The sequence below is a fragment of the Pieris brassicae genome, chromosome 2 (genome assembly GCF_905147105.1).
Source record: "Pieris brassicae chromosome 2, ilPieBrab1.1, whole genome shotgun sequence".
Taxonomy (NCBI): Eukaryota; Metazoa; Arthropoda; class Insecta; order Lepidoptera; family Pieridae; genus Pieris; species Pieris brassicae.
Genome location: NC_059666.1, coordinates 13,204,167 through 13,228,002, shown reverse-complemented (window position 1 = coordinate 13,228,002; position 23,836 = coordinate 13,204,167). Strand labels below are relative to the sequence as shown.

Sequence of the window (23,836 nt, the reverse complement as noted above, 5' to 3'; positions counted from 1 at the left end):
CTCTAATTATATAATTTCCTGCATCTTTTTACATTTGATTTTAGTAACAAGATTCTTACATATGAATCTCGACTAGTATAAACACGATCTCGTATGTCATTTTTTTATGGTCATACGAGTATCGTACAAATCGGTATGAACCGTTTTGAGTGTGAAATGTTTCATTCGAGGTTAGAGATTACTAGGCTTTTGATCTCAAAAATGACACAAAAATTTTAATGACCTTTAAATATGTTGCTGCCGATAATATTAAGTTCATTGAACTTTATAGAAGTTACGAATGTTTGTGGAACACGGTAAATAAAAATTAACCCAGCGTTTTTTCCGTTTCCGTTTGATTAAATCTAGCCTTAGAAGGGCAGATATTCATGGCACTCATGGCCCAAAACCTCGAAATACGATTATTGCTTTTGAAATTCTGTTTACACGGACACAATAAATTTTCCATGGCTGTGAATGTTTAGACGAAGAAGCTATCGTACCTTCGAGACGGGAAACTCTCTCCATATAGAGCCTTAAGCGATAACGTCGTCCATTGCATCTCTTATATTTTTTATGTATTATGTTAATTGTTTTCTATAAATGTAACATTAGATACGTTTATAGAAATGAAAATAAAAAAATAATTAAACATAATTTAAATACGTACTTAACTGTATATAAAGATTTAAATCACAATTTTACTTAGTTATTTTATAAGGGCTACTAAATACTGGAAGTACAAGAAAAGTGGAACACGTACATGGTTAACTTTAAGTTTAACGACACTCAGGTGCGTTTTGTGGTCGGCTGTAGTCATTATTTACTTAAGTTTATGTGTGTTAGTTAAACGTAGTTTGTATATTGTAGGCATTTACGATGAAATGGTCCTTCATAAAAGAAATCTTATTTGACTGCGATGAAGTCCTCTTTCCTCACGAAATATTTCGACCTAATTGAGGATATTTGTATAGAACTAATGAAGCCGGGCTAACATCATCTGATGTTATTGAATACTGTTGTCAGTCATGGAACTCGCGAGTTCTTTAGCGGCTCTTTAAGAATCAGTGGTGTACTGTCATATGTTCGGTTGAGAGTCGAATTAACCAGGCTTAAATTTATAACAAATTCGTCAAATGTAAATAATAAACAGTTGTTTATTTTTAAAGAAACTAATCAAGATTCCCCTACTAAGATTTGTATATTGCATCATTTAATAATAAATACATAGAAAATATTTATATGATATATTTATTTAGCATCTGGCATCTATGCATTAAAAGTAATTATAATTGATACACGCCGTCGACTCTTTGGGTCTAAGGCAAGCCGGTTTCCTCACAAAGGTTTCTTTCACCGGTCCCTTATAGATATAAGCCTTGCCTTATATGATTCATTGAAGGAGCTTGCATTTTTTGTTAGTAAGCTAAGTTTCCTTTTCTTAACTGCCATCAGCACTTCTTTGTTTTTCTGCATTCTGTCTAGAACGGTTGTATTTCGTATGCGTATGCATTGTGATGTAAGTACATATCAATATGCCTTGCTGATTGCTGAAACGTTTGATATTTCCTTTTTATTTATTCTTTGTATTTTTAATTACAATAATAACCTACGTTAACATGTCATGAAGAGCAAGTAATGGTTGCAAACATTTTATGAAAACCTTGGCGACAAAGAGTCACGGAGAGTTTATTGCCAGTTCTTCTAAATAAAAAATAATGAAGCATTTTTATTGACGTTCACAGCTTATATTTTAATTAGATTTTTTATGTAGAAATAATGATTAAACTCTAACATCATTATGTTTATATGTAAATACTTTTGTAAATATTTTTTTTAATACACTAGTGATTAGATCTAGTTCACGCTGCTGGTTTTGTTATATGTTATAAATGGGCATATGTTCTTTAAATGTAATCAATATGGTCATTATTTTCCACAGCTTAAGCGATAGCGATTCATATCGAAGTTTTTAAACAGACTCCTAACTTCTTCAAACTAGCCTGTGTTGTGTTTTTAATAGTGTACATTTTCGAATAGATAATTTTTAATGTTTATTTAAACAAAACAATCAAATCTTTCCTTTATTTCGCTATTTAGCTTTCTATAGATCATGAATTATTATATTGTATTTGGTGTTTGGGACTGAATTTCTTCTTATCTTTATTGTAAATTTTGTAATGTTAACTTCACTGTTTGTGAGTTTATTTTAAAAAATAAATTACATAAAATTATTTTCGTCTTTTACCTTACAAAACATATCAAGGTCTTCGGTGTAATAAAAAACGAATTGTGATGAATAAATAAATCCAATTCTTAGAAAGTTTTACAGTCGTAAAATGGTTTCGATATAAAAACTTGTTGATAGACTAACCCCGTTCACGAGTTATATTATTTTCGCAAGCATTTCTTGAGATCAAAGATAATTTTATTAACTTTTAACGGACCTAAGTTTATCTTGGTTATTTTTCATTACTAGGCTAGCCAGGGCTACAAAGCTGGTTTACTTTCCTAATTATTTAAGTTATATTCAACTCGAAATTAATTAATTAATTATTATAGAGTATAGCAAAAATTGTTCTCTAACGCCTATTCCACTACATAAAGTATTTTTTTTTATGTAATAGCAGGCAAACGGGCAGGAGGTTCACCTGATGTTAAGGGATACCGCCGGCAATGCACACATTGCCAGAAGGCTCGCAGTGCATTGCCGGTCATTTAAGGATTGGTACGCCCTTTTCATGAAGTACTTGAATGCGTATACTGATTCCTGATTTATGATTCGATTGTGCGTTGAAGGACCCTAATTGGAATTGGTTCGGAAATACTTCGGTGGGCTGCATAAGCTGGTTTAACATAGTGCGGCAAAAACTGCCTTAGGAAACGCTCAGTTTTAAATTGCCATTCATAATTTTAACATTAAGTTTCTATCAGGTGAAATTCCTGCCTTCGGTAATGACGAAATATGAAAACAATTTATCAATTACATGGTAACATTGTCACGTCATTTGAAAAGTGTTATATTCTTACCTTTTTTAGCGAAAGATACTCGCCGCGTTCTATTTTTAAAAATTCCCTCTTCTTTGTAATAAAAAGTAATAGCATTAGCCACACAGACTAGAAAAATGTTTTCACTAGAGACATGTCATAGTAAAATTCATTTTTCGCGTACTTTATCTGTCTTTACACAGACCCTTGTAAAGGTTGCTGTTCACATGAATATAAAATTTAAATTATTAATATATTTATTTATGAACGCTTCGTTGTACATAATATAGAAAATCAACCGCTGTGAGAAGAGAAGAAAAAGTATTAAATTAGGTTAGGTTAAGTGCAAAAATACATTTTGCACATAGTTCAAAAGACAAAAACTAAACAGGAACAAAAACAACAAATTAAACTAAAAAAAGGATACATGAAAATTAAAAAGGAAAAAGTGTACATGAATCTCGATATCTAAAGAGTCTTTATAAGATAAGCAATATAAAAAAAGAATTGTATGTTTGTTTCAAAAACTTTCACCATTAGAATGCTACATTAAGTATCAAAAAACAATCAGCTATGAAAATCCTGGACAATATCTATGATAACATAATATAAGTAATTTTTGATGTAACTTAATAGATAGCGTTTCAAAGCCAATATTAACAAATTAAAATCAAACAATGGTCATACTATTGATTTCCTAAGCCATGCCAACAATTGTGAAACTTTGTACTTTAGGAAATAACATAGGAAAACATTTAATAATTAATTTTAGGGAAATATAAAAAACGCTTATGGAATTGCGATATCTGTACACAAGAGATATAATCATATTTTAGATAAAATAAAACAATACATATAGATTTTAACTCATTTATTGAATGCATTTCATATCTTTTAATACAGTGATAACTTGACTTCATTCTCAAATATTGTGTGCATTCACCTTTATTAGCTCTCCTGAACATTATCACGTTCTCCACAAGGCGGTCTTTTGTCCCTCTCTTAACGCTTTAATAACACGAGAGAAAGTGTTACAAGCAGGCTCCAATCGTTCGTATACGTTCAATAATGTATACTTTTTTAAAATATTAACTAAATAGGTGCGTTATTCATATGATTATTCGACTCGCCACCTCCTGGCTTAGTACACCTTATAACTCGTAGGTTCTGGTATAATTATAATAAAAATAAGAATAATTTAAAGAAATACAATTTCAATTAAATAGAGAAATACGTCTGTCCACGTCCCTTGTACGTTACGAAACTTTAATATATGCCTCGTGTCCTAAAGTGTATGTGTCGCAGTAATGTAGTTAAATCAGAGAGTTAATTAAAAATCGAATACCATTCTTAAAAAATCTGTGTAGTTGCAGTCTTTTAAAACGTTCTCCTCTTTCGTCTCTTGCTGTCATAGTATGTTTTAACTGTAATGAAACGAGACAGATGATACCGCCTGTAATTTTTATCTCAGGTGACAATTAAGCAATTTTAAACAAGGATAAAAAGAAATTCGAAGTTTGAATATTCTACTTGTGAGCTTTGTGAGAATACACAATGGCTTCCTGCGTACGAATCTAGACTGTGCACTGGATTTTTATGTAAGCTTTTCCATACGGTGATAGAAAATACCCCATCTCAGACCAAGTGACGGCGTGTGTCAGGCACAGCAGACCGACCTGTCTGCAAACTCATTGAACGAAGAGTCATAACGGCACGTTTTTATTCTTATATTAAATTATACTATTTTTATATAGTCAAAAGATCAAGTTTTGTAATCCGAGATCGGAAAACCACTCAAGCCTTAATAAAACAACTGACCAATGTGAAAACAAAAACAATCTTAGTTTGAGAATAACAAAATACGGATTTGTATTTACCTGTATTTCAATTTTTAACATTTTATAATTCCCTCCAACGAATCTGTTTGTATGTTCGCTTTACATTACTTCTTTATTATGCGTTTTTCACCAATGATTCATGAAAAGGGATTAGATAGACCAATAGGACGATGATGGTATCAATTCTTTAAAGACCGGCAACGCACTTGCGAGCATCACTTAACATCAGATCAGCTTCCCGACCGTTTACCTCTTATTACATAAAAAACGTATAATTGCCATTGGTCCATTAGGAGAACGCTTAAATCTCTCTAGGCGTCTATCCAACGGTATTTGAGCCAGCCCATAGGCCGACGGCTCATTGGTATTTTTTAGATAGGCTTCCTCCATTTTCTGTAGGTAGCTATTTGGTTTTTAGATGTATGCAGAATATTTATTAACGATTGACTTTTATTTTTGCAGATTTTCTTCTAGCAGACCATTGTAAGTATATTTATAATAAAAACGAAGAATTACATAGTAGACATTCTGAACGGCTGAATCCAAATATAACTAACAAATAAAAGTAATAAATTTTATCACCATAAATCCAATTCCAAAATTCATTTTGCATGAAGAAATAGTTTATCAGTATTTCTAAAGTTTATTTACAATCATTTGTATTTTTTCCATATTTATTTAATCTGGCGACAAATTCAAAGGCAAAGTACCCAGTGGAACAATGTGCAACCATGCCTGAACGTATATCCGAAACAATAGCACTTTAAGAAATGAACGTACTGATTTTTAAAAGACCGACAACGCACTCGCTTTCTGGTAGAATGAGTTTCCCTTTTTTTAATGAGGTGGAAATGCAGTTATGTAGGTCCGCGCCGTGGAGCTTGACGAGGGCACTGTGGAGCTGGGTTTACACTCAACGGTAGTGTGACTCTACCCACTAAAAACACCTCAGCCCTCCACACACCCACTTGAATTGGGGCCTTGGAGCAAAGGCATTCAACCCAAGGGCCCCGGGCTTATATCCGGCATAGAGCTTATTCAAGACCTGCGGTGCCGGGCCGCTGGAGACCGAGACCCATGAACGACCAGTCAGTCAGTCTACGGTCAACCAGAATGAGTGTCTCTACTCAGCGTCACTAAGATGGGCCTCTGAAAAAATAGTTATTCATAGTTCACATTCATACATATTTTGATGTTCAAAATTGTAATGACTTCACCCTTAGTTCTTGTACTTAATGACATCAAAGAGACGATAATTGGCGGACTTAATCTTCAGGTGGCTGACATCTAAAATAGATGTCAAGGTATTCTAGTTTCAGCGAACGAATCCCCTCGATCGATGTCTATAAAGTTTCCCTGATCGACTGTTATTATGAAGGGTGACAACATTTTCCGAAACGACAGGATTATATGAAAGTTTCCGCATATCAATTTTACATAACTATCAATGAACTTTCGCAGTTATTTATATATATTGTATAACGGCGCTGCAGCTGGGCCACGTTTTGCAATATTTACTCGAACGTAACAGAGACAGACAGACATAACATTTATTACTAACGAAACAAACAGAAACACAAAATAATAATATAAAAATAACAAAATCAAGATGTAAAGCAAAAAAAGCAATAAGGTACATATTAAAAGTGCAATATGTGTGTTGTGGTAGTAACCTGTCTCAGCATAATGCTGTGGAGCAGACGTGTTCAATAGCCAGATACCACAACAGTAACTCATCGACAAATTTGTGCTTAATTACGATACTAATAATGCTATATTGTACAAAAACATTATCAGCAATGTCCAAATGATTAAATAAAAGTATAAGGCAAGACACAATCACTACAGTTTATTATCTCTTTACAAAATTGTATTTAGAATTCGAAAAAAAATGGTCACCTTAGATCAAAGGCGCCCGTCACCGGAAAGGCTTGATTAATAACGTCGTAGCGACAAATTGCCACACTTATTAAAGAGGAGAAAAGGGTTAGATTCCAAGATGCTTATTCGCATTTGCCGTCCGTTAGCATTTGACCTAAATGGTCATAGGAAAAAAAGTCCCCGTAAAATTCCATTCATTTGTTTTGTGAAAGAAAGACGGAGGTCATCCTCCTCCCTGAAGATCCTGGACTAGTAAAACCATTGACGGGCCGGCCCCGAGTGGCTGAGGTAAAGAAGCTGTATATCTTTAGCAGTTGAAATAACTTTGTTATTTAGGGGTTGAATGAAATCGTAGATTGTAGGTGTCGCTACAAAGGTTTACAGTGAAAAAACATTTTTGAATGCCTAGTTAACTACTGCCTGCTAGTTCTGAGCACTATGCAAGCTACGATGTTTTTCCTACCAGAAATCAAGCTGTAATTGTACGTAGAGCTGCCACAGCTGGAACTCAAATGTATAATAATAATTTATTAATGGCAAACAAACAACAAAAAACTTCGCATATTCTACAGATATGACGTGCAAATTTGTCTTAAAATGCAAAATTTAACATAGAAGTTACATTAGATTATGAATCATATCATTAAAGTCAATTCTAATATTATTTTATCACTACATAATCACATAATTGCATTATAAAATCACTCAAATAATCATTAATAAATATTTTTTGCTAAGTACATTACGTCTATTTTTATAACCCTAGTAGGAAAATATTTAAATGTTCTTGGTAAATATATAATACAAAAACAATTAATATTTTAATAAGATTTTATGTAAAATAAGATATACAACAATATGTATTCATAACATCAATTGTTTAACCTAACGAAAATAATTCTGCCTTGTTATAAAGAGTTTATTTATAAATGTTACAGTTATACCAACGAGTGAATTATTATGAATCTGTTCAACAGAAGATGCAAAAGATTTAAATAAAAACAAATATGTCAGAGCTTTTTAAAAAGGCCAATTACATTTTTTTTAAAATATGACCAATCTCGTGACCTTTAATTTTTAAATCATAAATCCGTTTTGGTTGAATACAGAAACGAATTGACTAACCATTTTTTTGAAAGAAAATTTATCGGTGAAGTCTAATGAAATATCAACAATTCGCGGGTCAGACAGTGGGCACAGATCATCATGAAATAGCTTGACAGTGACATTAGGGCACGCTTAGTAACGAGACCATATGTGACGTGTATTATAATTTACGCGCCATTAGTCTATTTCTTTAACCACAGTTAAACTAATATAGTATTTATGTATTATGTATATATTCGTAACACGTTCGTATTCCCAATAGTAATAAGATACATTTTATTTTTAGTTCCTCGAAAAATCCAATTAAACAGCTATGAAAGTTGTTCACGAAAATTCGTATTTTATTGCTTCATAAATGTTGGTATCAGGTTGCTTCAATTCTCGGAAGCTGTTATATGCTAATGAGATGATTTTATCTGCGCACACGCTACGATTATTTATACACACTATCTGGACTTAGGTTGTTTAGCGAAATTCTTGCCTAGGAACTGGAAATGTTTCAACTTGTTTAAGAAACAATTAAATAATGTTTGTGAATAAAATGGGTTTGAAATCTTTTATTATCTAAGGAGCTATACCCCGTTTTCACCTGCATAGACTGCTAGGACTACTTAGAACTACAAATATTTGAACTAAGCGTTTCTGTAACCAAACTTTCTCTTCACTCTTATCATATGTACTCGTAAAACACTTAATTGACAATCTCAAAAAGTATTTCCCTAGTTGAAGTAAGTTTAATGCGCTGGCTGGTACAAACTTTGAGTGTTATTTGGAACATAAAGACTTTATAGCCTTCAAATGAATATTGAGTTGTTTATATATCTATCGGATTAAATCATCAATTTTCACCTTAAACTAAATGGAGCGTTTCAACAGAATATTTGGCTATTTTCCAGGCACTCGGGGTGTTTGCCAAAACTTGTTCATTTGCACATAAATATGAAGCTTATCGAATTATAACTGGCTCTTGTTCATGTCCAGGGGTCATAGACAGCAGACAAATCGATAATCTAAGGTTGTCCATAGACTATACCATGGTCAAAATATTTAAGACATATTTTTCTATGTTTATCCTGCATTATATACTTTTAGGTATTTATTTTAACCATTTTTTTTTAATTTCCTTCCCACTTGACAATACCAGACTTTTTTTCAAATTTAAATCGCATAGTATGTAAAGCTAACCTATTTATACAAAACACTATGTTTCTTGAAAATACCTTTGAATAGAAATTGGCAATTTTCCAATGTTAGACGGTCTCAACTTCATTTTTGCCTTTATCGTCCCTGATTTGATAAATTGGCGTGTTCTAGGACAATACAAGATAAATTGCTACGACATGGGCAATAAAGTATCTAGTTTATAAATATTAATTTACTAGTTTATGGCCGATATGGATATGTCCGAGTATAATCCGGTTTTATTCTTTTTCTTCATACTTAAACTCAAAATTACTTTATTCATATAGATAACCAAGTACACTTATAAACGTCTACAGAAAACATGTTAATTGATTCTAAATTTACATTTACTACCAGTTCGCAAGTCAAGGGCGTAGAGCGAGCAAGAAGAACTGTCAAGAAACTCCTCGCAACTCTTTTTAATCGCCAAGTTTTGAGTCATACAAATTGTTTGTAAGGCAGAGCAACAATAAATATTTGAACTGGAAAATGTTTAATAGCAAATTAATCTCAAGAATTAGAATCATTTAAATAATCGGCAAATTATAAAAAGCTTTATTGATTAATTTACGTTTAAAAGAGTTTTGAATGTATTCAGTTATATTTCCCTAATTTCGCTTTTGAGATTGTTGTAAAAACGAATACAATTTTCATGCCTTCTCGAGCCTGGTTGGTTCGCTTAAAATTAGTTTTGTTATTTTTGTTTCGAGTATTATACTGGTGAAAGTCACCAGTTTAAAGTTTAAATTTTTGAAATCATTTATATGTTTTTAAACTTACAATATGGCTTCAAGATGACTATCCAGATAGTGTCATAATATTTAATTCTTTAAACTTATTCCGTACTCGCTGCCTCCACACCACTCTGTTCTCAGCTTGTCTAATTTCATTAGGGATGTTGAGGTGCAGGTTAGGTGAGGCAGATGATTGACCCCGACCCCTTTTGCCATCACTCCTCCCTACTACGAGAGACTCTTCGGTTCTCTCCTGGCAATGGCCAAAGTAGCTAAGCAATTTTATGGTGGTCGTTAGTTGGTTCAAAATGGACTTATTGGCTCTTGTTGCGTTCGGTGGTACGGTTCGGCGTTCTCTATCTTTGTTCGGTCCTCTGCACGAAAGGACCAGGACTCCGATCCATACAAAATTATGGTAATTCCAAAGTTTTAACGAGCCTGCTATTAGTAATATTCCACACGTTTCGGTTTTGTCATATTCTGGTTAGTTTTATCAATAATTGACTAATTAAATAAGCAAGTCATGAAACCACAAATGAAAGTATGTATAGAATTTTGATACATTCCGTTTTTCAAGATTTAATAGTTGATTACAATGATATTTCTTATTTTGCAGCTCATTGAACTTGTGGTAACTTTGATAATAGGCTGTTGTAGCGACATTTGCGATCAACAAATATCTGTACTACCTTTTTAAGCACAAAATTTAATAAACATTTTAGCGTTACCCTGGTGAATAAAAAAAACCTCATATAGACACGAATTATTTATTTTAAAAATTATCGTTATGACGAAACGAAAAAAAAGTTTAATAACTTTTTGATAACGATCGAAAAAAATACTATTCCTTATATTCGGTATTTGTACCGACTATAGTTTGCCTTTTCAATAAGAAGTTCAAACGGGCAGTCATGAGTCACTACTAATATAACAACTGTCATAAAACAGCCAAAATATTTATGGCCAAAAGCAATGGAACTGAAGCAGCAAAAACGCTGAGCCATTGGCACGAGCATTTTTCGACGATTTTATGTATCACACACACCTGAAAGATATATAGACACAAAATACAATTTTGTAACTTACTTTGACAATTGACTTCGGTACGGATGAAGCTACGATGACAGGGTTCTCAAAGTAATCACTAATTATATTTTATAAAAGTTCTTTTACGAAGATGAAACAAATGTATAGAAACGCCTAAACAAACGTCAATTAGTTGGTGATAGTAAGTGTCAACTGTCGATAAAATTGTTTCATAACTGTCGGCTACTGACTGCAGAATAACATTTTTCTTTCAAATTTTATTTAGTTGCCATAATTTTTTTCTTTTTTTGTTGAATTTATTAGTGTCAGGAGAAGGTTCTTATGAAAGAAAAAAATAAGAAAATTGCGTACAAAATTAAAAATACTTAATCACCATATTAAGTAATCATGACTTTTGTTACGATAGCAATTTTTTTCTTTAGTGTATAGCGCTTTTACAATTCAAACTTTATTCATATAACCTTATGGCTTTTGACATAACAGTGACAGAATGCGTTCTGCAAGTATCGTCAAATAGGTAAGACAAATAAATATCGTTTAAAACACATGTTTCGATCGAAGTTATTATATTGATACATATAAAATAATTACAGTCGCTTATTGTTTGTTGCATTAATCTTGAAAATCCATGTTTTCACATGGCCTCTTATATATCGCCTTATATATCGCTATATATGTCGCCTTTTCCCATGTCCAACCAACAAAACTATTTATATACGCACCAGAAAAACAAACAAAGAATCTTGTATATCATAAAGCATTTTTAGTTAATTATACCAATTCGAAAAAATATTCATAGTTAAGACAGGACAACGTCTGTCGGGTCCACTAGTTTCTTAATAAATTTGAATATTGTTAACCCTTAATGGATTAAGGGTTTCATTTAGATTGAATTTTAATGATTCGTTTTTGCTGTATTGCAATTTAGCTTATTTTCTTTGATTAAAATATTTCATAACTACATTTATTTTGTGTATAAATATTTAGTATTATTTTTCTCTCGTACTTAAAGCATGCTGGTTTTAGACTTATGAGTAAATAAATATAACAACAAAAGATCAAAACGTTATTCATACTATTTTCCTCATATTATCTTTTTTTTGTAATAGCCTCAGTGACTATCTCCGTTATTAAAATGAACGACTTTATTCAGTCGAGTGTTTCAATAATTTACTGTGAAATCAAGTAGATTCTTTAAGTATTTATCAAACCTATAAAATATAAATCAATGCTTTATGTTAATATTTAAGAACAATATAATCATGTCATTGTTCTGTACAAAACTCTTCTGCGACCGGTGCTCACTTATGGTTCTGAAACCTCTCCTCTTAGCAAGAAAGACGAGACTTCTCTCCTAATTATCGAGCGGAAGATTTTTCTTAGAATCTTTGGTCCTGTTTGCGACGACGGTGTTTGGTGTATTCGCTACAATGAGGAACTTTATAACATCCTAGACGACGCCAACATCGTCCAATTCGTAAAGTGCAATAGGCTCAAGTGGCTGGGACACGTTTACCGAATGGCGAACGACAGACTCCCAAGGTCCTTACTAAACTCACAACTCGGTGGCAAGAGAAAATCCGGTAGACCGAGGCTACGTTGGTGGGATGGAATTGTGAAGGACCTCGAAACAATAGGGGTTCGCAATTGGAAACGGGAAGCTCTGGATAGATTGCGATGGCGAAGTGTACTTGAGGAGGCTAAGGCCCACAAGGGGCTATATAACCATTGATGATGATGATGATAATCATGTCTGTGCGAAAATAAAATATCAAAAGAATTGTTGTTTATTAGCATTTACTAGTCGGAATTTAAAACATTTTTTTTTCTTAAGTGTCTATTGTGGGGCCCGACCTTTGTGTATGCCCCGGGGGACCCAATTTCCATCCCATAAGTCCAGTCCTGGTTGCCAATGATTCTTATTTTGATATGTGGCGATTTAAGAATTTCTCACTTACGCATGCGGAAACTAGAGACAATTCATAAATATGATAATTTTAGCCACATCAAATGTTTGATTGATTCTAATCACCTGTCAAAAGAGATTTTATATAGTTCATACCCTCGGTATATATTCATTAAAAAACATTTACCTTTATAATATAATAGGTTTTCGTATTACACTACTCTGAAAATGAATATTTCTGTTTATTTGCACCAGGAATACCTCAACAATATAAGATAGAGTGAAAGCTATCTTTCAACCACAAGCATCAACGCCACTTACAAGTTTCTCATCACTTACTGCCATTCACAGTGTTTGGAAAATTCAGTGGAATACACATAATATTAGTCTAATATAATGAACAACCTCAACTACAAATAATATATAATAGCTGGGTTCGAGTCCTGGCGTAATTATGTAGCGATTGATACAATGACTATGACAGACTTACCTTAAGACAATCAGGTATGAAAGGGGTGGACTACTGGAACTTTTTTATCACTATTGAATATTTATTAATATTAGATCCTCAAATCAGACACAAATATATATTTCACCAACACTCATAACGTACTGAACTTATTTATATACTATATGGTTTAGACGTAAATTTGTTTGTCATATTTGTAGATGTTTTGTATATATATATTTATATTTTTTAAACGTATACTAACACAACTAATACTAATATTAAGGAATGTAAACTAACCACTTGTTGTATGGATTAATTAATAAAGCTTTAATAATAATACTATATAAACCGGTATATTGTCTTTTTCCGTTTTTAAGTCTTACCTTTTATATATACCTGTATTTGTAAAGATATTATTATTAAAACTAGCTGTGGAAGTACCAAGATCGCACATTATTTATTTTTTCCTTACTGTAGAGTTAAACTCTCTGAACATTGATGATCCGTGATCTTGAAGAAAAATGTAATTCCGCTAATGCGGAGCGCGATGAAAACGAAATACTCTAGCGAAATGGAAATTCTTATTATATTATTTGTCATTATTAGTTTTTCTATTATAATATTTGATGGTGGTTGTAAATCTTTTCAAACATTATTATATTAGGCAAGATTCATTCGCAATTGATCTAACAACTGCATATAATAATTACGTAATATTAATTATAATAATGACTCAAAAAAACCTAATAAATTAAATAAATGCAAAGTACTTGTTTACCAGTATCGCAAATTTCTGTTTCTTGTTCATTTTAATAAGCAAGTAGGAGTTCTCAACTGTGCCAGACACATTATTCGATTTATGTAGTCAGGATCGTTGCCTCACTGCTGTTCCTCATCTCACAATGTTCTCACTGCTCAGCGACTCTTAGATTCGTGTTGATTCAAACTCAGGGTTACGTGGTTGAGAAGCATACACGCAAGCGACCACTCTGCAAAATATTTATGAGAGAAATCATTCATCAAAATACTTTTAAGTCAAAAATTAGGATATTCTAGCAAAGAAACAAATTAAAACAGTATCATATTTTATTTGACCAAATACTTTATTATTGTTTTATGTCCTATTGCAACGCCTATTAATTTAAAATTGTTAACCCTTTTCGAACCAGCGCTAGCATTATGTAGTAAAGGTGCAATTATCGCCTTTAAAGTAGGTCGTTCAAACTCTGGTTGTGCTGTGCCTGTGCATCAATAGACATTTATTTCTTTGTGTGCAGTTCTTGGACGTACTAGGCCATCGCTTACTTCCTGTAAAGAAATCTAAAACAAAGGAATACAAAAGACAGAGTTCAAGGCCAAGTTTTGAATCACCACTACGCTTTTTGTACAAACGCCTCGCAACGTTACCAATAGAGGTCTAGACTGTCGATGTAAAAATTCATTTCTATTTAAAAATGATATCATTAGAAAAGTACGCTAACCCACGCTGTTTATAGATATAAAATTTTATATAAACATGTTTTGAAATTGTTTATTTTACGCATCTTAGCACATTACCGGCTTATGACTAATGACTAAGGTATGCGCACTTAAATATATTTAAAATAAGGAATTTTGAATAAAAAATTAATTGCAATTTGTATAATTTTCTCTAAAGTTTATTAAATAGTCTGTAGTTTGTGTCTGATCGAGTGATCTTCGATTTAGAGTCCATTCTAGGCATCTAGCGAGGCATTAGGAATACGCGCGACTTAACATTATTCGGCTGCAAATAGAGAACTCTTCTGTACTTCTCTATTGACCGCAATTAAAGAAGAGCAATTCGAATCGTGAACGACGAGTCACTTACCGTGCTGCTTGGTCCCTTGGCGTTGCGTAGAAATGTGGGGTCTCTCTGCACCTTCTACCGCATTTACCATGAAGAGTGTTCAGAGGAGGTGTTCGGAGTAATACCTGCAATTGACTTTCATCACCATCCGATCAAGGTATATTGTATCACCTCGACGTCCGTCATTCCACAACTGAGTGTTTCTTAATGCAGTTTTTGCCGCGCACCACCCCTATGTGAAACCAGCTGCCTACTGAAGTATTTTCGAACCACCGACAACGCACTTGCGAGCTATATGGCAATGTCCATGGTATCACTTGTCATCGGATGAGCCTCCTGCCCGTTTGCCTCCTATTACATAAAAAATTACGATGTTATTGTAAAAAATATATCCATAATAATAACTTTATAACTTTAATAACATCGTATTCCTAAAAGTTGGCTACACTTCCGCAAGAGTCCATAGGGAAATACTTTATTCACAGTCCCATAACAATAATTTACTATAGATGTGGAAGAGGACGTCCACAATTATCCTCCATTGCTTTCAATCTTGTTGTATTTTACATCGCGCCAAGATTTTCTATTTTCTCTTTAGCTTTCCTGCAACAGACCATAGTCCGGTCTCTTTGGCCCACGTTCCACGTTCCTTGTGGATTTCAATACTTGGATATTTTTTTATTCTACTCTGAGTTCGTGGTCATATCTTATATCTTCGATACAATACTTTTTGCGTGTAAATCAGTGGCGCTACAAACTTTTTGTTCTGGGTCTCAGATTTCTGTATCTGTTTCATGATAATTTGTCAATGTGGGTGGTGGTGGTGGGGAAGTGGGTGATCAGCCACCTGTGTCTTACACACGCCTTCGACTTTTAGGGTCTAAAACAAAACCGGTTTCCTCACGATGTTTTCCTTCACCGTACGATTATTAAATGTGGACATAGAAAGAGACCCTGGACATAAGACGTATTGTATTCAAAATTTAAAATCATTTACTCATATAGGTCGTATATACACAATGTACTTACGAATGTCAAAAACAGAAATGTATAAAAAATGCTTCTAATTTTACGTTTACTGCCAGTTGTCAAATCAAGGGCGTAGAACGGAAGACAAGAACTGGCAATAAACTCTACGCCACTCCTTTTAATCGCCAAGTTTTTGTTTTATAATGTAACCATGCCTTTTTAAGGCTTTTAAAAACGCTGCACGATAATACCTATGGTGGTAGCGATACATGGCATATTATTAGTAATTTTACCCAATGTTACACACATTACGATCAATGCTTTTGTTTAATTAGTACAAATTACTAATAACAAGGCAATAACCTTTTGTGAATTAACCATATGTGATTTACGCGCACCAATACTAAATCAAACAATTTATAATTACTCGAATGATTTCTATTAGCGTTATAATTGGTTTTAACACATGAGTGATCTGAATAATGATATTATTATATTGTTTATTTAGTATATGTAAAAGCGTAATGTATGATAATATTAATAACTTGTTATAAATATATATAATCTGTAAAATATTCAAAAGCGATTGTGTCAGATTTATTGATGTCTAAACTTGGCTTTTCACGCTTCTAGAGACAGTAAATCTTGACAAATTCCCCAAGAATTCTTCTAATCTATGTACAGTAAACAACAAAATTATGTGCAGTCATTTTTAAATTTACCGCGAACAGACAAGAGGAGTGTTTTATAATATTATGTAAAGATTATTTTTCATAGATAGTCATCAGACCTTTAAGCTTGAACAAATCAAAATCCATGACCAAATGGATTTAAACAACATATATAAAATATGTAGTATAATTTAAAATATTTATCGAGCAGTTTTGGCGTAGCGGCTTCAGCGTGCGACTTTCATCCCTGAGGTTATAGGTTTGATCCTCGGCTGTGCACCAATGGACTTCCTTTTTATGTCCACATTTAACATTCGCTCGAGCGGTGAAGGAAAACTACGTGAGGAAACTAGACCCTAGACCCAAAAACTCGACAGCGTGCTTCAGGCATAGGAAGGCTGATCACCTACTTGCCTATTAGATTAACAACATAAAACAAAATTTGAGGCCCACATCTAAAAAGGTTGTAGCGCCATTGATTTTTTTTATTAAATCTTCACATAAATCGACTTTTTGAGTGTGTTAGAGCAGTCAGGGTGCAGCTTCCAGTAGATGCACAGTAAAATCACAGTTCAGATCAGTCTTAAAATAACAAAATAGTAACAGTGCGACTTATGAGTGACGGAGATTTTTTTTGTCCGTTTTATCCGAGAACAGTTAAAGTAAATTTAGAAGCATTTATTTTTTTATCGTTTATAAATTTACACCCATATAAATAAAAACTATTTTAATTTAGATTTTTTGGACTTTTGTCGCTGCATTTAATTATTAAATTCGTACGTGTCGTGTTCATGCACTTTTCTACCGTTCGTATAGTTATTATATTAAATAAAATATTTACATACTATTTACTTATCCTTTCCCTGGCGTTGCCCTTTAGCCTAAACAAATTGATTTACGTAATTTCATGATTTTTTACATCAATTCATGGTTATATTAACAAATGAACGGACGAGAAACCAAAAAATGACGATCAGAAATGCGAAATAAATGACAAACAAGATTATTGCCATAGAGAATGGCAACACATGGCAACAACGATGTATTACATAAAAATAATAATTTATTCTACCACAATATAACCAAATATAAATTCCCCTTAAGCGTATCGTAAAACAGATATCGTACTCAATTTTGTTATTCATGATTTGCCGAGCGAATAAATGATGGATTTTTGATGGGTGAGCTTTTTTGTTACATTCCTCCTCCGATTTCATTTGTTTCCTGAGAGTAATTAAATAACTGAGCCCTATTTAAAATCTCTTATCAATTATATTTTTAAATCACTATCTGTATTGTGGCATATAAGAGAAATGGTAGATAAGTATCAAAATATTTCGTTAGACATCCGAAGTCGATATGTTTGTTTTGCCAACCATCCCCCTGACCACCTGAAGCGAGTTTCAAAATGAGTAAAACCACTTCCACTGTGGATATAAAAAGTGGTACTAATTTAGTTTAGTTTACTCATAATGAAATTTAAAAGACTTTCTCGTCGCTGTTAGGCTTTTTCATTCACCACGTCTTGTTTTAATGTGGTCAAAACCATAAATATTTGTTATCTCCAGGATATCCTAATGTTGCCATTAAAACCCAAAACCTAACAGAGTCTACACTTGCAGTGCTGTTAATACTATTATCGTCTCTTATGTCTAATTTACAATCAATTTTGAAACAATTATGAAGATAGCAGGAAGTATCGTATGAGCAAGCATTTTAGCCGGGAATTGAAGATACGACCTCATAACTTACCTTACGGTCGTAATACTTTACACAGCCATCAAGATTATGACATAATGAAGTTCTAACTTTAATGGAATGTTATGAGATGGAATCCGCTTCCAAATTAATCTGTTCCAATTAGTATAATTTACGTAATTAGCGCAGAAAGCGTACTAATTAATTATAAAAATGTTATACGGGAAAACTTAGCCCTTCCGATTCGTTATAGAGTCAGCATGTGTCAGATAACATATTTCAGTCACGTGCTGTCCGCATATCCATATCTTCGGGGCAAGATGGGAGTATTTGTGTACTTCTGGCTCCGGGACTGTCTCAAAGTGCTGGTAAACTGCTTCAATAAGTCATATCTCTAAAAAATTCAATCACTCTGATCCGTAGTACGATCTTCACCGCAGTCGCTCAGCTGGTGACCTTCTTCTATACCTTACACATAGATTGGCAGAGGCATTTGAGGCCAAGATGGGTCGCTATAGTGCAGCTACGTGGTTGATCGGATCAACATGATGGCTATTGACGGAGCAGATTCTGACACAATGCTTTGTCCTATTCCCGACCTATTTTCTCCTGTGTATCAATGTCAAACTGCAACGTAGCATTTGGACTCAAAAGCTAAATTGCCTCCAAGAAGCATAGTTTTATTAGGCTAGAAGATACATCACTCACCGTTTAAAACGAAATTCTGATTAATACCAGCAGTTGAATTTCTTCATCAAACGTCGTGGTAGAATAAGAAATTCTACCCGTATCACCTCCACGTCCGTCGCTCAAACAATTCGACTTAGGGTCCTACAAGAAAGAGGTGTACTAATTCTTAAAGGGGCCTTAAGAGGGTTCAGTGGTGGTGGTATTATGATCATCAGGTGAGGGCTGTGCCCGTTAGCCTCTGTTTCTTCTTTTAATTCTTCACTGTTCCCAAATGTCACAAAAATTCAAAATATAGATAGCTTATAACATATAAATACCTTGAGTCACGCCGTTTTAAGTGGCATTCGAAACGTGCCTACGATCTTATAACTTATTATTATTTGGTAGTTATGGGCAATAAAGTCATCGTCTAAGTCGTAAAGTATCCATAAGGGGAACTGGAATTAACGCTGATGAAAAGTAGTGAGGTACGATAGTTATTCTTCTACTTAAAAATAGTTTTAAAAACGATTCTAATCATTATTCATTCTCAATAAATGAACAGTTTTTAATTACGAATTGCTTCGAATTGAAGGAAGTTACGAAACTGTTATTTGAGCCTTTTGTTTCGTTTCGGTGTTGTGTGGCTTCAAGCTTTATTACTGTTTTAAATTGCAATTGGTAAATGTTCATGTTTCATTGATTATGATTATTATATTGTTTCACTTTGTTTAGTGTTTGTAGATACATAAAATACATAAATAACCAGTCTGTTGCACAGATTCCCGTTATCAAAGACTACTAAATACTGCCTCCGACATTATCGACATACTTATACGCAGAGAGAATTCACAGTAGCGATATTGTGTATATTATGTGTTTAAGTATATAGCATATACTTTATTATATTTTATTTTAGCTTTTCTTCACATTGTCTGTAAGGAGAATTTATGTAATAAATAAATAAAATATAAAGCCTTATTTCTGTTACAGGCAAATGCACATAACACATTTCCATTTATTAAAAATTAATATCGTAAAATTCAAAATAATTTTCTATGCTTCAATTTTTTTTCCTGTTAGGCAATACAATGCATATCTTAATATTCGGTTCCACCTCCATCCTATAGACAATCTTATATAGCTTTCCGTTCAACCTAACCTAACCTAACGTTTTTCTTCATAGACAATTCTGCAACAAGGCTGCAATTTAAACAAGGAATTTTCAATTGCAGCCTTCGATTTAGCAAAAGTAAGACCTTCAATCAACCTTGATCAACCTTGAACGACAAATAGATGAGCGTTTTGCGTCTAACAGACTAGATTTTCGGCTCCAAGCCATATGGCATGATTACACAGGTGTGGTTTGAACGCACGACTACAAAATTGGTAATATGCCTATAAGCTATATATATATAGACATATTATAAAATTCACCGATATTTTCCAACTAAGCCCTGTTCGTTCTATAAAGGTTTATTGGGCAATTTGTCTTGCTCAGGCTCTGACGTTGCCTGTCATTGTGCTGAGTGATTTCACGGCGATTTGAATCCACTAACTGGGTACATAATGGTGACGGGTTTATTACGCTTTTACCTTCACATAATCACTTTTGGTATTGAAACTGTGACTCTTCCTTAGTTATCTTTTACGTGTATTTAGTTTTGGAAGTTCTATAATAACCCAATTGCTCCATAAGTATCATGTTGTACTTAAAATTTAATTGGTTTTCATACATTCGACTAAGGGTACTTCAAAAGAGCGCGTACCAATTCTCACACACATGCGAGCCTTTTCAATGTGAATTGTTCATGAGCGGCAGATAACCTAACATCAGGTCTGGCACGTTTGCTCCCTGTTATATATCAAAAACCGTTACTAACAAAACTATGATCTATAATCTATGCCTAGTATCATCTGACAAAAGTGTTTTTTTATTAGCGAACTTCTAACGTGTATAACGACACTTTATAGCGTTATTTTCAAGGTAAGCTCAATCACTCAGTGTTTTTAAGCACATAGTCAATAATAAAACTAAAAAGCCTGTACTAAGGCAGTATTTATTATATTATTATAATTAATTTTCTGTATGTATTCATTTTTTGACTATTTTAATTTTACGTATTGATTAAAATCAATTTGCTTTATTACATTCTTTTAATGAAATAATCTATAATTTCTATGAAAAAATAAGAGTGATTAAAAACAAAATAGTAAGCATTTACATTATACTGAATTTTATTCATGTAACTAAACTGAACAAACAAATATATAGTATTTACAATTTTCTTAACCTAAATAATAATAACTTTTATTTAAATATGTAAAATAGCAAGGTTTTTATTATTTAAGTGCGTAGAACTTGCGTAAATAATTATTATTGTTAAGGTTTACCTATGTTGCGGTCACCTACCTAAGGTCTGCTTAAGTTCTTATAAAATAAAATAAATCGGTTGCACTACAACCTTAGTTCTGAGCCTTAGATTTCAGAATCTGTTTCATGATCATTTTGTCTAATAGGCAAGTATGTGATCAGCCTCCTGTGCCTGACACACGCCTTCGACTATTTGGGTTTGAGGCAAGCCGATTTCCCTACTATGTTTTCCTTCACCGATCGAGCGAATTTTTTTAAAGTCTATAGATGCACAGCCGGGGATCGAACCAACGACATCAGTCTTTTGTAAATGTTTTAATGTATTACTTATTAATGTTATGTTGTTTTATACTATGTGATGTAAATTTAAATAGTTACCGCCTTGGAGTAATCTGTAATTGTAGCTTAAATTGTAAAAGAAATAAAAAGAAAATAACAAATAGATTTATAACAAATATGATTAAGAATTCAAACGAGTCCAGTTTGTAAAATATAGAGGTCACATTTATCATAATATTGGATGAGAGCCCCCGGGAAATATCAGGGTTCATTTCAATCTTCCCAGCCTTATATAACACAGTTCAAACAGTGGTGAAAAGTTTTGCCCTCAATAGTTATAAACGTGGATTTATTACGTTATTTACATAACTCGGTTTGAGTGCTTTACAGTGTTGTGGTCTGTGTCTGTCAGTTTCGCGCTGAAGTTTTATTCAAATTTGTATTCTCGTACATTCTTAGTAATGAGTGTAATGATTAGTCTTATAACACTATTTTACCCAAAGTTACATATCTCTTTCTTTTTCACAACGTAAACTCAGTTTGTGTGTAAATAGTGCTTTATTAAAAATACTCTAATAAGACGAAGTTACTAATACTAGTAGTATTTATAGTTGTTTTGATAGACAACTGGAACGGACCCTGGGAAAGAACGAGAAAAGGTGGATAGAAGAAAAAGAAGCGGTAGCAAGAAACGAATAGAGAAAGAAAGCCATAGACAGAGTCGGTTGGCAAAAACTGGAAGACTGGTACTGAAGCTATAATACAGGATATACAGGATAACAAGATAAAAATAATGTATAAAATGTAAAAAAATCTAAGCTGCTTGCTATTTCATGATTGGAAAATCAATTGGGATTTATTATATTATTATTAGTTAGTAGTATTTATATTAAGAAACCAATAAAATTATGAAATCTTCTGACAATAGGAACAATGTTAACCCAATTGTATAACCAATTAAAACTTGTATGGCAAGGAATTCAAATCCTTACTACAAGTTGTATGTGCTGTCGTTCCCTTTGTACAACTGCGAACTTCGAACCACTTGGAATACTTTGATTTCTGGAATTCTTATAAACGAAATTCTTAGATGCATAACTTGAGTTCTGCTTTGGGTTAAATAGGTATGTGCATACTTCTTGAATTTGTATATATATTATATGTACAGCCACTAATACTTATAAGATGAGGCGACGATGAGCATGAGGATGTTTTTTTACTTACGTCGCCCATGGAATAGCAAAAAAGGGTAAATTCGTTCATTAAACTGGCTTACAGTCTTTGACAAGCAGCAAATTTCATTTCTTGTAGTTGTTGTTTTTATATTAAATCCAATATGAATATTTAAAAATAAATTTTATGTTTAAAACCATTAAAACGATATAAGAAATTTTAAATAAGCATACTTAATTAAGATTATAAAATTAAACAAAGGAATAATCAACAGGATTGTTGTAATCACAGGATGTTTGTGTTCATAGATTAGTTTCATATATACTAATGTTAAACCTATTTATGGAATGGAACTGACAATATTGTTTATATAATTGCAAAGTTATTAAAAGGCCATCAGGACATGTGTGATGTCTCACACCACAGATTTCATATATTTATTGATAAGTTCTAAAACATCACAACTGTTACACATATACACATCAATATGTGTATATGTGTAGATCATAAGCCTATCAGGTCATGTGACCGAGAGGCTGAGCAGCAATGTCGAATATCCCCTTTCCTAAAAAGAGGGTTTTTTAACTTAAGGAGTTGGCATATATACGAATACATCAAATGTTCTAACATAAGCAAGCCAATAGGGGAAAAAAATTACAAGCAACAACAAAATAAAAATTAATTACTAAAAAAGTAATAAATACAAAAAACTTACTAAAACTAAATGGCAACTTAAACCTCATTAAGAGCATGAATTTCTTCAGTTCAATTCTTTCTTTCTCAATTCAGAGAAAATTCTTAGAATTTTGTAATTATAAAACATTTTAACAGTTTATTATAAACAATTACGTACGTACACGCTTTAATGATAAACAGAAGTGAATGAATGAAGTACCGCCAAAGGCGTTATCGTTTAAAAAACGAATCTTCCAGAAATTATAAAATAGAAATTAAATTAATGACAATATTTTTTTAAATTTATTTACTAAATTACAAAAATAATTCATCGCTATATTGTGAACTACTGAATAAGCTTCGAAAGCGTCGGATAGAATTCCACGC

At 32.8% G+C, this 23,836-nt stretch overlaps 1 protein-coding gene across 3 annotated transcripts in view; it reads left to right on the top strand.

The window, feature by feature from the left end:
- The window catches only part of LOC123720073 (sex peptide receptor), a 167,902-nt gene that overhangs the window by 81,341 nt on the left and 62,725 nt on the right, over nt 1–23,836 (top strand). For 2 of the 3 annotated variants that reach the window (XM_045676531.1, XM_045676530.1), the window contains one exon: nt 5,268–5,288. The exons of the other annotated variant lie outside the window; for it this stretch is intronic. The gene's annotated coding sequence lies outside the window, so the exon portion shown is untranslated. The remainder of the gene's footprint in view (nt 1–5,267; nt 5,289–23,836) is intronic. 3 annotated transcript variants of the gene reach the window in all.